This window comes from Myxine glutinosa, chromosome 2, assembly GCF_964187855.1.
Source record: "Myxine glutinosa chromosome 2, kmMyxGlut1.1, whole genome shotgun sequence".
Taxonomy (NCBI): Eukaryota; Metazoa; Chordata; class Myxini; order Myxiniformes; family Myxinidae; genus Myxine; species Myxine glutinosa.
This window is the reverse complement of record NC_136262.1, coordinates 67018948-67036496: the sequence shown is the minus strand read 5'-3', so window position 1 is coordinate 67036496 and position 17549 is coordinate 67018948. Positions and strand designations below refer to the sequence as shown.

The following is a 17549-nucleotide window of genomic DNA, read 5'->3' as shown; positions in this document are numbered from 1 at the left end:
TCGGAGGCGCTCCTTGTTACCTGTCCCGTTTAGCGTGTAATGTGCAATAAACCTTCGCGTTACACGTGCTGCCGCCGCCGCCAAATGAATGGGAACCGCAGGGGACGCCGCGGCTGCTTCCAAAGCAATATCTCTCCCCGCAGCCGGCAGCCTCGTTTCGAGCGCTGCCGGGATGTGGGAACGCGCAGCCGCGCAGCGGGGAAGCGAGCTCGGAACGCGCGCACTCGGTGTAATACGGGATCGCGGCGGGACGTGTTCTCGTGCTCTTATTGCCGGTTCAAAGACAAAAGCATTTAGTGGATGAGCGCATATGGCGGAGGGAGCAGGGGGGACGCGGGCGAGCCGGCAACCAAGGGTCGCTTCGCTCGCGATTCCCGCGCCGGACTCGAGGCCGAGGCTCGGGGGCGTGCGCGGCGATTTCCTGCGGGGGTTCCGACCGAGGACGTCCTTCCGAGGGACCCGGGAGAGAGTCGGGAACGCCGCTCTGACGTAGGGACCACCCCCGCCTCCGCCCGCTTTGAGAAAGTCAATCATGCGGCCGTATTTCATTATTCATTCCCCGGCGCTATCTGTCCTCGCGCTGCGCGTTCCCACCCGCCCAAGTCGCTCCAAGTTTCGCGCTCTGCAGGTAAGACGCCGCCACCTGATCACGTTCCGCCGGCCACACGATCACGGCGCCACTGCCCCGACGGAGCAACTTTTGCCTCGGCGCGGTTCAGACTTGTCTGGCGGCGCGCTCTTTCTGTGCCTAGTTTATCGAGGGTAATCGGGGGCCGAAGGGTTCCCCGCGATGTGTCGATGGCGCGGAACGCGAGAAAGAGGAAGCCGGGCCGGGAGCGCGTCCCCGGGGCACAGCGTGGCCATTGTCGCCGCTGGCCTTTCGGAGCCCCGCTCTGCCCGCGCTGCCCGCTCTGCCCTATGAGTATGAGATCGCCGGCTCTGGTGCGCTCGCTGTCCGAGACGAGGGCGCGGCGCGTCCCGGGTCGTCCCAGACTCTGCTCCGCCATCCATCGCGTTCAGCTTCACTCGCGCCCCTCCCCGCCATGCTGACCATTAGCTACAAGTTTTCGGAGAGGGGAAAAACACTAAAAAGTACAGGTTCGTGCACGTTCACACCACCCTCAGATTTGGGGGTCCAAACACGCACGTGGATTCCCACCCCTCCCACCGAGCGTAGGGTCCGAGTGCGCGCGTGCACCCTCTCCCCCCATCAAAGCGTGGGGTCAAACCATGTGCGTGCGACCCCCCCCCCGCCCCCCTGCCGAAGTACGGGGTTTGATCGCGCACGTGCACCCTCCAGCGAGTGCGTGCTTCAAGCGCACACGTGTATCTTCCCCGAGTGGTGTCGATCAGGCGTTAGTGTGCACCCCTACGGCCCAGGTTCCCCGAGCGCGCCGAGTGCACGCTTTGTACCTCCTCTCCGATAGAGGGGTTCAGATGCACGCGTGCACCCTTCCGCTTCCCCGTCTGGGGGGTCCGAGCTCGCAGATGGCTTGCGCGAGCCGTGTGACGTCAGGCGCACAAGTGTAATATGGTATCAAACACAATGTGCCATTGTGGTGCCGGGGGGCCCTGGAGGGGCCGGAAAGCTGCGGGGGCGCTTTCCTATCGCTGTGTTTCATGCACTCTCCAGGATCGCAGCTTTTTGCTTTAAACGGAGGGGAAAGATTTCCGAAAATGCCTTTAATTAGGAATGATCTAATGCGCCTATATATGACGTCATTTGCGCGCCTTGCAAAAGTTTCAGGGAGTCGGTCTACTTTAGATCCCGCGTAAAGCGATACCGGAGTGTTTAACGTGCTGGTGGTCGTATAGCGCTGCAGATATCCCCTATAAGAAAACCTAGAGAGAAAAGCCATCGTGGGGGAAGCATTCCAAGTGAGTAAATTCCACGTCTTCAACCATCTTCCATCGTCATATCGTTACAAGCTCGGGAATCTGCGTCTGAAACGGTTCAAATGATTTCGAAATCCTCATTCCATGTATAATGATGTAATATTCAGGCCAATTATGTGCACAACAACTGCATAAAATCAACGTTTGCCGGGCTGTCAGTGCACACACCATCATCTATATGTAAATTACAGTGATGTCGGGCACGTCGCGTCCACTCTGCTCACGGCATGGCCATGACCGCTCCCCTACCCCCCCACCCCCCTATTTGTTACCCCACCCCCTGACGGTGCATGGGATCCCCCACTCTGCTTCCCATCCCACACGCTCTAGGTTTCCCCACTCATAAGGTCCCAAATCTTCATGCCCTGGTTGCCCCCCTCTCCGACAATGCATGAGGTGCGGCCCCCAAATCTTCATGCCCTGGTTGCCCCCCTCTCCAACAATGCATGAGGTGCAGCCCCCAAATCATGCCCTGGTTGCCCCACTCTCCGAAAATGCATGAGGTGCAGCCCACAAATATTCATGCCCTGGTTTCCCTCCTCTCCGACAATGCATGAGGTGCAGCCCCCAAATATTCATGCCCTGGTTTCCCTCCTCTCCGACAATGCATGAGGTGCAGCCCCCAAATATTCATACCCTGGTTGCCCCCTCTCCGACAATGCATGAGGTGCAGCCCCCAAATCTTCATGCCCTGGTTGCCCCCCTCTCCAACAATGCATGAGGTGCAGCCCCCAAATATTCATGCCCTGGTTTCCCTCCTCTCCGACAATGCATGAGGTGCAGCCCCCAAATATTCATGCCCTGGTTTCCCTCCTCTCCGACAATGCATGAGGTGCAGCCCCCAAATATTCATGCCCTGGTTGCCCCCCTCTCCGACAATGCATGAGGTGCAGCCCCCAAATATTCATGCCCTGGTTTCCCTCCTCTCCGACAATGCATGAGGTGCAGCCCCCAAATATTCATGCCCTGGTTGCCCCCCTCTCAGACAATGCATGAGGTGCAGCCCCCAAATATTCATGCCCTGGTTTCCCTCCTCTCCGACAATGCATGAGGTGCAGCCCCCAAATCCTTCATACCCTGGGTGCCCCTCGAGGGTACATTAGGGTGCATCCACCCCGTCTCCCACCCCTCCAACTTTTAAAATAAATAAAGTTTCATTCACTAAGCAAATCCCCTTTAAATACCTTGAAAAGTTGTCAAGGTGAAGGTGTGCAAGTGCCGGGAACTAATTTGGCGTTTCCCTAAGCAATTGCAGACCATGTTGCGGAGGAATCCAGCTAACCCGGTAGGTCAGCTCATTTAGCGGGATTGGGATTCCGCTATATTGCTGGGGGAAGCTGGGGTAGAGTTTGTGCCATTCGTGGTGCCAATCATAAGATCAGCGACTCCGATCCAGACGTCCTGCCGCTCCGGTGGAGATGTTGTGATGGTTTGGACGCCCCCGTGGAATCCCTTTGATGCTCTGCTTTCTTCTGTGTGTTTCTCTTTCAGTGAACCTGAACACTTGTAATTTCCTTTGGTTTATATTTTGCATATTTGAATTGTCTATTCTTTATTTCTCAAGAATTGAAACTGTTGCCTTAATATGTTCTCGGCGTCTCCGTAACTTCTGTAAATACCTGGGAAGATTAAGGTAAACACATCGATGCTGCTGCCATTCTTGAAATGCCCTGATGCATATATTTATGGTTATGTTAGTGTAAGGTTACTATGACATCATAAATGTGTTGCTAGATTAGGATGAGTCTTTGATCTAGAAAATGAAAAGTGGGGAGCTGCAAAAATTGGGCGTCAGGGTGATGTGGAGGGATTCATAAATTCTGATACTGGAAGGCCATTTTCTATAAAATCCAACCCTGAATCCCAAATCGCATCGATTTATTATCAAGAAACACACACACATACTGCATATGTGGGTTTCAGAATGCGGAAACGAGTCCTCCAAGGGCAGATATGAAATTGATGCAGATATGCCAGTGGATTACTCTACATACCTTGTTGTGCCTTTGTGTGTACAGCTGCTCTGACATGAGGTTTTTGCATCCTCATCGGAGACGGCTCGTACTTTCTGTTTCTATCTAACAGAACCGACACTTGTCCGATTGACTCAGTCTTGGGCATTTATTATGATTCATTCTCCATCCCAGTTTAGCTGACCTCTTCTTAGCCATTCCAAATGTGTGTGTGTCATTGCTTGTTATCTCCATATGCGAGTTTTGGATGGTGGAACGGAGCCCCCCCCCCCCAGGTCTTAAAGTATCCACTTCCGTGTGTGTGTGTGTGTGTGTGTGTGTGTGTGTGTGTGTGTGTGTGTGTGTGTCACGGTTTTTATAAGGAGACGATGTCTTCTGTTCTTAAGGAGCGAGAAAGCAATTATCTGTTCTAGTTCACCACATTCCTGCATTTTCAAGTTACCAAGTCAGAAGAGACATGACAGAGGAATGCAGCTGATGAACGTTTTGACAGATTAGACATTGCTCATGTCTACTGTACTGTTGCATATTTTACTGCATCCTTTGCATAAACTACAATAATTGTTTGTGTATTTGCAAAATTTCATCTCACTATCTTCATAATTTGATCTTAAAACATTGTACTCTTGTTGTTGTTGTATATTATTTTTCATGTGTGGAATACCATGCATAATTCTTGTGATTGAACTGAACGTATCAGTGGGTGGTGGTTAGGGGCGAGGGAGGGGGTTGGGGCAGCAAGACGGGTGCATCTTGAAAAAATTCTGGATCTGCCCCTGATTTTTTTCGGTGATCAAATATTTAACCCTGAAAGGCTGTGTGGAGGGTTTCAGACACCGGTAACTCATGCTCCCTCCTGGGCTTGCGTATGGCACCGATGTAACTCGTTTATGATGATCCTCCAAGGTGTTGGCTCAGGAGGCACCTTAGGTGTTTGTAAATTCCATGTTGGATTTGAAGATTTGTTCATGCATTCTATTTATAATGCATAAAGTACCCTGCAGAAATAAAATGAAATCTCCTGATTGTAGCATATCTTTTGGCATCGTGCAGCGCTTGAACCTGTTGACACATCGATTGAATGATATTCTGCATGATGGCCTGAACAAGATTTCACCAAATGCGGAGTATATTTTGTTGCGTATTATTTGGCAGAGGTCGGCTTTTCCACAGCTCCCGATCCATGTTGCCAGATGTGTTCGATGGCGTTTATGTCAGGACTCCATGGTTCCCAGGCAAATAGCTGCAACCCACTCTGCCTCTTCCAGGCAGAGGTGGTTCGGGGCATATGGCAGGAGGAACCATTTTCTTGCATTAAATGTGTTCTGTACTGTGAAATACCTTGCTGGTATAGGGAAAAGAGTTTATTTTAGTATGGGATGATAGGGCGTATCTACACCATCAGTAAGATATCAAGTGGATTTGAAGTGACTCCCAGTAGTGACTACCAGTAGAGCACCAACAATCTTCAGCCAATTATTTACAGTCATGCTTGATGAAGCAATAGAGAGGACCTGCCACCAGGTGTGAGCATCAGGTTCAGATCTGGGGAACTATTCAAACTTGTCAAGACTGCGTGCCCCAACCGAAGTCACTGAATAGAGAGCTCCTGTACACAGACGACTGTGCATTGGTTGCACACACAAATGAGGATATCCAGGCTATCACCAACAAATCTTCAGAAGCCTTTAGAAATTACTGTCTGCAGATCAGCATTTCAAAGACACATCATGTACCAACCAGCACCTGGAAAACCGTTTGAAACACACAATGTTAAAGTTGATGCCATTTATGACTGTCTGTGTTGTCAATAAATTCCCCTATTTTGGAAGTGTGCTTTCTAACAAGGCCATGGTCGTTGAAGTGATTCATGTCAGCATCAAGAATGACAGCTCTGCATACGGAAGTCTATATGCCTGAGTGTGGAAACAATATGACATTAAACTGGACAAAAAAGAAATCAAGGTCGACAAGGTCATTATCCTGACTGCCCTACTGTATGGGGCAACCAATTCCATATCAAGACCCTGGAGAAATTTCACCAATGTCATCTTCGATCCATCATGAAGATACGATGGCAGGACTAACACACCAACAATGAGTTACTAGGGCCGTCGTCACGGAAGATATTTTAGATAGGATACAGCTGTGATTGGCTGGTCATGTCCTTTGTATGGATGACCAAGGCGTTCCCAAGCAAATTTTGTATGGTAAGCTGACTCAAGGTAAACCAAATCTGGGTGGTCATAAACATTATATGGACACCCTCAAGAAGAGCCATAACGGTGTCATTGTGATTACAAATTGTGACACCTGTGATCAGCTCTCAGCTGACACCTGGAGAAGCCAAATGACAGCCGGGACTCTTCACTTTGTGAAATTTTTATACAAACTGCGTCATTTCAAGTGATGATGGAAGGACCGAGCTACTACCCAGGCCACTTGCTACCAGCACAACCTACAATGCCGCACCTGTGGAATGCATGTCCCAGTCCTCAATTGGACTCCAAAGCCACCGCAGAACCCAAAGCGGACACAACCAAGCTGATGGCGAAGGACAGCTTAGACATTCTCGAAATGAAGAAGTCAACTCGAAAAGTCTCGAAAGTTTTTTTTTTTTGTGATTGATGTTAGCTCTCACACGAGCCTCGTTCTTGTATTCAAAAAAACAAACAAAACTAGAACTGCCACTTTAAAACTGCTGGCAGTGATGACCAGTTTACTCGCACCCACTTTTGATACAACCCCACTTTTGATACAACCCCCCTAACATTGGACATGCTTTGACACAACCCCCTTTGATACAACCCCGACACACACACACACACACACACACACACACACACACACACACACACACACACACACACAAATACACACACACACACACACACACACAAATACACACAGAATACACACAGAACACACGGAATATACACACAAATACACACAGAATAATAATAATAATAAAAATTAGCAGTAATAATAGGTTACTCTCCATTTCATGGAGAGTAAACCTAATAAAGAAAAACAACAACATCAACATCATTAAGAAAGTTTATTGTACACCAGCAATCACTGTATGATGCCAAAGTACAGACTACCAGATGCAAATATATGTAGTCCATAAAATGTGTTTGTATCACAGATTCTTAAACTAGAACAACACTCGGTAGAGAGCACACCTCCACCAGGCTGAACAGTTTACGTTTTGTATCCCAATGATAGGCCGGATCTGGATTCGGACCTGAAGCAAAATCAAATTGGGTTCTTGTCACCGAACCAACTTATCCACCAAAGTTTGTCATGTCATCCACAACTTTTTGAAATATGCTATATATCCTTTCTTGCTCTATCTCTCAATGGTGAAGAACCTCTTTCAAATTCCCAGGTCCAGATCCGGATCCGGATCTTCACCAAAAACGAATCATTTCGTCCTCGTCACATCGTCCGTAACTTTTGGACATCTGCCCAAAACATCCATTGACAAAATCCAAAAACAAAACATCCAAAACAAAACGTCCATTTGTAACATCTGTCCGTAACTTTTGGAGCTATCCCACTCACTGCAGACAGACAGACAAACAAACAAACAGACAGAGGTGAAATCCACCTCCATCCACCTTAGGTAAATATATAGCTTGCATGTTTATAGTCAGGGTTGTTCATTTTATTCTGACAGGTCACTGATATGATTACGGCCGATCGTAATAACATAAAAATTCATGGACATGTGCACATACGTCAGTGCAGTTTGCCAGTACGTGAATGTGTCGTTCTTCTTCACAGACAAACAAAACGAGGGGAAATCCTCTTTATTCCTACTTCAGTCATTCTTTTGATAATTTATAATGTGTGAGTATTTTTAATCTTAAACTGCATATTTAATGGTGAAGTAGAATTGTGAAAAAGCCACTGTTGGTCCCATTATGTGTGTTTTGTTTCTGGAATAATGATCATGGCATTTGCTTTAGGTTTTGGTTTGAATTTTCCCTACAGTTTGGGAGTGGGGGGTGGAATCATTGCTTGCTAGGTTTTTTGACTTTTATAGGGACAGTGTGGGGGGTAAATGTAACAGTTTGATCAAAAGTGTGTGTCGCTGGTTGTTATCTCCATATGTGGGTTTCAGAAGGTGGAACGGAGCCCTCCCAACATTCACCTGCGTGTGTGTGTGTGTGTGTGTGTGTGTGTGTGTGTGTGTGTGTGTGTGTGTGTGTGTGTGTGTGTCTGCGTGCGTGTGTGTGACTGTGCATGCAAGTTGCTGCTGATAGCTGCTATCTCCAAATGTGGATGGGTTTCAGGAGGTGGAACAGGGACTTACGTGTGTGTGTGTGTGTGTGTGTGTGTGTGTGTGTGTGTGTGTGTGTGTGTGTGTGTGTGTGTGTGTGTGTGTGTGTGCATGCAAGTTGCTGCTGATAGCTGCTATCTCCAAATGTGGATGGGTTTCAGGAGGTGGAACAGGGACTTACGTGTGTGTGTGTGTGTGTGTGTGTGTGTGTGTGTGTGTGTGTGTGCATGCAAGTTGCTGCTGATAGCTGCTATCTCCAAATGTGGATGGGTTTCAGGAGGTGGAACAGGGACGTACGTGTGTGTGTGTGTGTGTGTGTGTGTGTGTGTGTGTGTGTGTGTGTGTGTGTGTGTGTGTGTGTGTGTGTGTGTGTGTGCATGCAAGTTGCTGCTGATAGCTGCTATCTCCAAATGTGGATGGGTTTCAGGAGGTGGAACAGGGACTTACGTGTGTGTGTGTATGTGTGTGTGTGTGTGTGTGTGTGTGTGTGTGTGTGTGTGTGTGTGTGTGTGTGTGTGTGTGTGTGTGTGTGTGTGTGTTGGGGATGAGGATGGGGTACTGGGTGTTGAGGTTATACAGCCAGCCTCTATGGCGCCAATGGTGGATCCATGACCATTTAGTGTCCGAGTTAACCTGTACTAGGGCTATGATTGCATGTACACACCTGTATCCCACTGTATTTATATAATTTACATTTCATGTGTTATTTAAATCCTTGTATGAAATGCCCATGTTTTTGAACAACCACCAGCTGGTTGGAGGCCTCACCCTTGTGGTATTTACAGTTGTCAGAGATACATGGCTCACTTTCATGTCATTCATTACATTCCACTCAAAGTCCTACACTCAAGAGGAGTGAAACGGGGTAACCTACAATTACAAAGTTGTTATTATTTTTGTCGTAGAAGGTTAGCGGTGTCGTGACTTTCAATTGCTCTCCTTTTTTCGTTATTGTTACGTTTAGTGTAGCCTTGTGAGTATAATCAGCAGGTGAGGAGGATGACTGTATGGAGTGAAAAGAGAGTGGTGCACAAAAGCAGTCTGCTCGCAGATATTGCGTCATTGGTGAGAATTTGGCAAAGAATTCGCATCCCTGACTTTTTTCCATTGGAAACAAATCCGCACACGTCCCATACAAATGTGAAATGGCAAATGTAATCCCCATTTTAATGTGAGACAAAGCCAGTGTTGTTAATTAACATCTCGTTGCTTTTTCTGACAGTTCTAAGTAAGGTTATGGAATCCATCATTGCGCTCCCAGTATCCAATCGAATCTCATGAGTACTCACACGCGCACCGATGTCGAGCTATCACATCATTCCTCTCAAAGCCACTCTGTCTCATAAATTTCTGATAAAGTTGGGAGAAAAAGACAACCAGGTTTTAAATGGCCTATTACTGTTCCTCATTTACATTACAGTAATTACTTATCTAAAGTGCATTTTCTTTTTCTATTTCTTTTTGCCGTTCATTTGGCTTTGCTGATTAATTGACCTTTTGCTCCTCTTATATTAGAAAAATATATCCGTCTGTCGATTTGTTCTCAAGGTACACAAATCGCCTTTCTCCCAGGAACATGACATCCAGGAACCTTAGGTAAATGTATTAACGTCACTCTTCGTCAAGACGTGCAAAAAATCCGTTGTCGTTCCTTCATTTTCGGTTCACATTTTCAAAGATGGACTGTTCAATGTCACAAGCTGCTTTTGTCTTTCTTGGAACTTCTCACGTTTCAAAGCTGACTTGTGACACATTCAATCATCTCAAAAAGTTTTTCACGGAGTCAACTCCTTTCTTAGCTGTTAACTGCCATGGATTTTGTTTCATTTTTTTACCCTTGCCAGAGGAGAGGGTATTGCATTTGAGTCCGTTTGTTTGTCTGTTTGTTTGTCCGTTTGTTTGTCTGTTTGTTTGTCTGTTTGTTTGTCTGTTTGTTACTTGCCGGAAAAGATTCCGGCAAGTATGTTGGTTGGTTGGTTTCTCTGTCTGTCTGTTTGTCTGTCTATCTGTCTGTTTGTACACAGTACTACATCTACATCGTTGCACATAGCATCGCCATACTTTACACACATATTTGCCTTGCCCTGGAATAGACTGTGCCCAATTTTTAACTCTCTAGGCCCAAGGTCAAGCTCAAGGTCACCCAAAACGTGAAAATCGTGACCGCAGCGTAAAGCCGGGGCGAGGCGGAGTGATACATCGGAAGGATTCGACGGTTTAAATGAAGCCGCGATGAGGCGGATTTTCATTGGGACCTTCATCCTGATTTCGTTACCTCCGCCACCAAAGGTGGATGGAGGCTGTTTTCACCCCTGTCTGTTTGTCCATTTGTTACTTGCTGGAATAGATTCGCTGGAATAGATTTTGGGTGGTGAGGGGGCTTGAAGCCAGATTTAAATCTTACAGCCGCCATGTTTGTGCTCGCCGTCACTGCGATGCGACGCGAAAGACGCCTCAGAGCTGTCACATTCACAATCGCTATGTCGTATGTACTCCCGATACGTGTTTCCTTCATTGTAAAAACGACCAAGTCAACAGTTAAAAGGATTTTGAGCTGATAGGTGTTACGGCCTTGGCAAGATCGATGGAGACAGCGATCTCTTAGCTTATACACCGCCCAAATAGCTATGTGGAATTCTCTCATGTGGAGATTAAACCCAAGATTAAACCCACCAAAACTCTTGTTCCTTGCAATTTCATTGGCAATGCACAACAGGCTTCGTTTTGCAGATATTAAATAATCTTGAACCCCCGTGCAATAATCACCCGTTTGGGATGACCTTCTAATATCTATCCCAGTTATTTTTTTGATATGTTGGAGATGGGATTATCCTCCATTCCTGCATCCGCTAGACTCGTGTCTCGAACAAACCTGATGCCACTTTCTGAGGGCCTTTGTGGCTACGCGCATTGAGCACATTGATGAAATGGTTGTGTGCGGTTGCTCGTCTACAGTATTCCATAGAATCTCAGGCTATATAAACTGTATACTGGTGCGTTTCCTACATCCTATTGACTCTGAAGACATTTGTGACAACCTGGAGAACTCTTCCATCAAACTATTCTTCACATCATTATCTTCTCTATTTTAGTGTCTTGTCATATCGATGGTTGGGTTGGTGTTGCCTGTCACCTTCCACTTCATGATGACATTCCCTGTGGTTGATTTGGCTAACACTTTTGAAGTCACCCAGATGGGGGTTCCCATTCTCTGGTAGCAGCAAGGTGATTAAAATTCCTCATTGGAACTCCATTAACCCCTTCCTCTGGAACACCACGCTGAGAAAGTGAACGACAACAATCTTGCCTTATATTTGTGATATATCTGTTAATGATATGTTGTTGTTGTTATTGTTGTTGGTGTTGTTACTCTTTAACGGCAAACTTTATCCCATCTTGTGGGGTCGGCCCATGGGAAGCTTGGCTCAAGTCTTTCACGGAGCGGTCTGGCCAAGGCTGACATTCACCTAGTTAGGACAGAAATTTGGAATTTGACCATGGTGCCAGCGATACTCGCCTATTCTTTTTGAAGAAGGACACCATGGTATCTTTCACGTCCACCAACCCATGCTGGCAGACGGGACTCCCACTTTAACATCCATCAGAGGGACGGCACACACATTGATGAATCTCCCTGCCCGTGAAAGACCAAACTGACAGTTTATAGCTAGGTCGAGATTCAAACCCAGGCTAGACAGCCCAGAGGTGGTGTGCATACCACTAGGCCATCCTGTCAGCGTATGTATGGTATGAAAATGAGTACATGCATGTGGGCTATAATAAAACTGGAAAAGGATGTCCTGTGACTTTGGGTAGGGTAGTATATCCGTTTCAAAACTACATTTCAACTTTTTAAACGTAACTATATGCACGTATTATTTTCTGGATAAATAGTGCATTACCCTCACAATCACTATCAATGATGTCTCTATAGCATAAGCTTTAACACTTGGATGTAAAAATAAGAAATATGCTTTTTCCCACCGATTTGTAACTGTCTTGAAGTTGTTGGCCTCATTAGTTCTCCATAATGAGCTGTCAATGATAAATGAATGAAGAAAACAAAAATTATTCCTCCTTTAACCTTATTCTTTGTCTCTTTTGACCAATACCCAATACTCTGCTCACAGAGCATCGCAATGCTTACGCTGGCTTGTTTGTCGTTGCCTTCCCAGCAATCGATTTGGTTTGTAACTGGTCCAGGGTGCTGCCGATAACTCGGCCAATCTTCAAAGAAAGGCAGTGGGATCAATTTTTCCCCACCAACTAATGCTAGCAGATGTCATTTGTATGACAGCCAGCGTACACATCATCCCATTGAGGGCGCACTTTGTGGTGCAACGGCCTGTGCAAATTAACACCAATCCGACAGTTTATTGTTGAGTCTGGAAACAAATGAAGGCTAGAAATCTCAATGAAGAATGCTCTACCTCTGCACAATCGTGTCAGACCATACCTTAACTAAGGAATGTGTAGTGCTCTTCGAGATATTCAAGAGATGATGAAAACATCTTGTGAATATGACGTAACAGACTCCACTTGTTGTCGCAGTGCTGTTGCCAAATGCACCATTTCCGAAGATATGGAGCTTCATGGATTATATGGGGGGGGGGGGGGGGGGTTGTGGGGGGTGGGAGGGGGAGAGGTGAGAGATGTTCAAACTGCCATGTTTATCTTTCTTCTTCCTCTGCACTTCTGCAGTGCCATGTGTCCTGCCCCCTCCCCCTTTTTGAAGACCGTTTTCATTCCAGTAGAAACCACTGCTAGAGTGGTTGTGCTAATAAGCCAGATGGTTCTTTATCCCACCATGGGAGTTGTAAGATCGACAGTGCACTGGAATTTTAATCTAAATCCTTAATGTTTCAGTATAAGGATCTTTATTTTGTGTGCAGGGACTTTGTTTAACATAACAATACAGGTTTGTCCCCAGCATCCCCTGATACATTTATATCTGGAATACTCAAGTTCTGAATACATTATGACAGGGGTACTTTATGAGGAATTGCTGATTGGTAGAAGAGATAACATCTCAGGTTATGTGATGTAGTTTTTAAAAATTGGAATCCATTTTGTTTAAGAAAAATTTAATACCAACTAAGATTAATCCCCCCCCCCCCACCCCCTCTTTCTATATGATATATTTTTCCTTACTTTAAACTTGTCATATAACACATATATATATATATACATAATTTAAAAACACACCTGGTCACAAGTGTGCCTCACTGACCAGATCCTCAGTCGAGGTCCTCAGCATCATCCCATTTCGGCCCTTCAACCTCGATACGGCCAGCTAAGGTGGGCCAGCAGGTGCACATACGCCTCCACATGCAGCAGCTGCACCCATATGCATACAGACCCCCACCCCCAGCCAGTGAGTTCACAGACTACAACAACAAAACCGCCTCCACTCCCAGAATCCACAGCCCCTCACGCACTCACTCAAACACCAAAAAAAACACCTAACCAACCGACCACCTACCCTTACAACATGGACCATTCAAACAAAAACACATTCATGCAAAACCACACCCACTCCTGCAACACACACACACTCCTGCAACACACATACCCACTCCTGCAACACACACACACACACACACACACACACACACACACACACACACACACACACACACACACACACACACACACACACCATTCACACCTCCATTTCTCTTCTGTGCTCAGTCACTACCCCTTTCAGCTGAAATGAACCACCACCCACAACCTCAACCTACACCATTCGACGTGCTTCCTTAAACTTCCTCCGAATCCAAAATGAGCCTTTCCGGGCAACCTTACAAGCCACTCTGTCACACATCCTCCTTCTTTCTGTCCCACACACTCTAAGCAGAGCAATAAATGCAGAAAACGAATTGACAATATACCCTCTGCACCCCACCTCAAATGGCTGACAAGAAACTCGCCAATCCTTCTCTCGACACTCTGCCTCCAGCTCACTGTACTTTCTTCTCTTCCTCTCGTGCACCTCCTCCATGTTCTCTTCCCAAGGTGCAGACAATTCCCTTAAGATGACCTGTCTTGTCGCACCTGACCAGGTGACAATGTCAGGCCACAGCCTTGTCACACAGATCTCATCTGGGAATACCAATTGTGGCTTTAGGTTTGCCACCACCTGCCAATCAAGCATCTGACAGCCCTCTTGCTTTCCACCTCTTCTTCTTTCCACCTATTACCACTTGGCCCTCTTTGACAAACAACACCTCTCCCCCATCGATATCCTTCTCTATCTCTCTATATATATATATCTCTCTCTCTCTCTCTCTCTCTCTCTCTCTCTCTCTCTCTTTCTCTCTCTCTCTCTCTCTCTCTCTCTCTCTCCCCCTCTCTCCCCCTCTGCCCCTCTCCCCCTCTCCCTCTCTACCTCTCTCTACCTCTCTCTACCTCTCTCTACCTCTCTCTACCTCTCTCTACCTCTCTCTACCTCTCTCTCTCTCTCTCTACACCTCTTGTTGCACCATCTGCACTACCACCACCAGCATCTGATCGTGCTGCCACTTGTATCTTCCTGCTGCCAATGCTACTGAATATAATAGATACAGCTCTCTCTCACCACTGACTGACTGATATTAATATTTGGTGCCTTCCAGGTATCGTAGAAAGCTGAAATTTGGCGTGCCAATAGACATCGAAGCCGATACACCAAGGAAAATCACAGAACCGCCGGAAGGCATCCGTAAATTAAAATTTACGTAAAAAAACATAAACACATACATAAAAAGAAAAAAAACCTCAGTAAATATCCAGCATTTGAAAATTGTAATTTCAATAACTGTAAACTGTGAAATATACGTGACAATAATGTCCTTAAATGAAAAAAAGAAAAAGCGTTGGTAAATGAAAATTTATGTAAACAACTGTAAAGTCATCCGTACAAATAAAAACCTCAATCAATATCTAGCGTTTGGAAATTGTAATTTCTATAATTGCAAACTGTGAAATAAACATTTCAATGACAATTTATGTAAAAACCATAAATGCGTCCGTAAAATAAATAAATAAATAAAAAACCGAAATTGATATCTCACAGCAGGTCAGTGATGCTTGCCTTTAATCATATAGCTTCCATTTATTATGTACCTACGTACAAAGCACGGTTTGTTATTGCCTACACAATGTGTAAGCATACCCAGATATATATATATATATATATATATATATATATATATATATATATATATATATATATATATATATATATATATAATATATATATATATAATGCAACTCTCACCTTAAATGCGACATGATGCTGACATCATCTGCACACATTATGCTCGCACATAACCTCCAAACTAGGATGGAGTCCTTTGTGGCACTTAGGTCTTTGAAGACCGAGATTTATGGTCACAAATAAATGAAAGTAAAGCCGCCGATCCAGATTACACCCTTATTATGGGCTCGTCAGGAGACATGCTGCCAAATCGTTTAATTTCTACCCCCGTTAATTCACCCCAAATCCCCTTTTTTTTATTTGGAAATCCCGACTTCTTTCTTTCCTGGACGTTCTAGCAGTGTCCATGTGTTTTATACTTTCCCACCCCCCCTCCCCCACCCCCCCTTCCCATGCCTCCCCCAAAGCCCTCTCCCTCCCACAGATCTCCCGATGTCCCTGTTCTCTGCTGTTGTACATGTGTGCTTCCCTCTCTCCCCCCACCTTGTCTCCCGCTCCCTTTATTGTATGTTTTTGTGTCCGTTTTTTTTGTGGTTGATGTTAGCTCTTACACGAGCCTCGATGTTGTATACAAAAAAATTTTTTTTGACCATGCTTAGTTGGTTAAATACAAATTGAAACCCTTAATTTGATGAGGCAGCAGGGACAATGTGTTTGTGTGGCAGGCGACACTTGTTAACAAGTCGTGCATCATTTGCTGTTATGGGATTCAACCTTTACCTTGCTGCCTACAAGCAAACAGGACAAAGCTTTCTGCATCCTGGAATTCACCAAGACAAATTGAGTGACAAGTGTGCAATGACATTTTCAGACACGTTATAAAAGAACCCACCAACCAGGAGGTACATCTGTGACTTGGTACAAATAATTCGAAGGCACAGGCTGTCTCTGCAAGAGCAAGAACACCGGGCACCCTAAAACTTCAGAGGAGACTGTGCAGCGAATTTGGGAAACATTCCAACACAGTGCAAAAAAGTCAGTCAACAGAGCAAGTCATAAGCTACAGATTCCACAGACAGTTTGATGTGTACTGCGGAAGTGCCTAATCATGAAACCTTACAAGTTGGAGTTGTCTTACAAGTTGCAAACCCTGAAGGGCAGTGACAAAGTCATTCATTACGATTCAATATGACTCCCATGAGTGCTTCATGACACATGGGAGTCATATCGAGAGCTTGTAAGGTGTGAAAACAACTTTTAAATGTCTCCTTCAGTCTATATAAAGCACATCACCACATGTTAAGTAGTACTTGTAAAATAAATTTTTGAAAGTGTATACTTATTTTTGAATAACCCTGTATATTGTAACGTTTGTGGGGGATCGGGATGAAATACCTTAGTGAAGTCAGCTTTGTGTAAATTAGCATGGACTGTGTGACACGAAGAAGAAGCATACCTCAATGTACATAAGCAGGGGTAAACGTTCAGGTTGAGATTGTTTGCATGTCACCATAAGGGGTGTGGCTTTTGTGTTAATTAGTTCTTGGGGTATAAGATTAATAACCCCCAGTGTGTAATTGGCCCCCTGTGATTTTTCCCTAATTTTCTTACAAAAACTCGGCCAGCCATGCATTCGGCTCCATTGCTACACCAACAACGGAAAGCCTGACAGAAACACCGCCCATTCCATTGGGCAAGTAAACCCCACCCAGCCGAACATTCCCAAAGGGTGATGAGACTCCACCTTGAGGACTCATAATGGAGAAACCACGCCCCGAGCTTTGTGACTGGTTAAGGAGCCATGGGATTATGTAATGGGATGTCAGGATTGGTCGAGTGTGATGTCATTGAGGAGCAAAAGGAGGATGAGTCCCTCCTCCCTCTCTCTCTGTTACTGGCTGCGTGGCGGACGGTTGCAGCATTGTTTGGCTCTCTCTCATTCTGGTACCGGGCGTGAGCGGTCGCATTGTCTCTCATTCTGGTGCTAGGCATGAGTGGTCGCGTGACTCGTGTGCGCTTGGGGGAGAGGACATTCAGAGCTTCATGGAGCCAGAGTCCAGTGAAGGAGTTGCGCATGTTCGACACGGTGATCTTCTGGGAGGTTGTGTCAGCGCAGGGCTTGCTCATCGAGGAGTGAGAGAGGAGGACGTTTTGCCACTGCTTCGCGGCTAAGGTGCCGTGTGGCGGTTCGTGCCATCATGAGTGCTTCCCGCACGGAGACTTGGAGCCTCTTCACAGTCGTCCTCGTCGGCAT

The 17549-nt window shown here is 46.0% G+C and overlaps 1 protein-coding gene across 1 annotated transcript in view; it reads left to right on the top strand.

Moving 5' to 3' along the window:
* Positions 1 to 549: 549 nt before the first annotated feature.
* LOC137422715 (zinc finger protein 536) overlaps positions 550 to 17549 on the top strand; it is a 167389-nt gene continuing 150389 nt past the window's right edge. Inside the window, exon 1 of the mRNA XM_078772601.1 lies at positions 550 to 628. The gene's annotated coding sequence lies outside the window, so the exon portion shown is untranslated. The remainder of the gene's footprint in view (positions 629 to 17549) is intronic.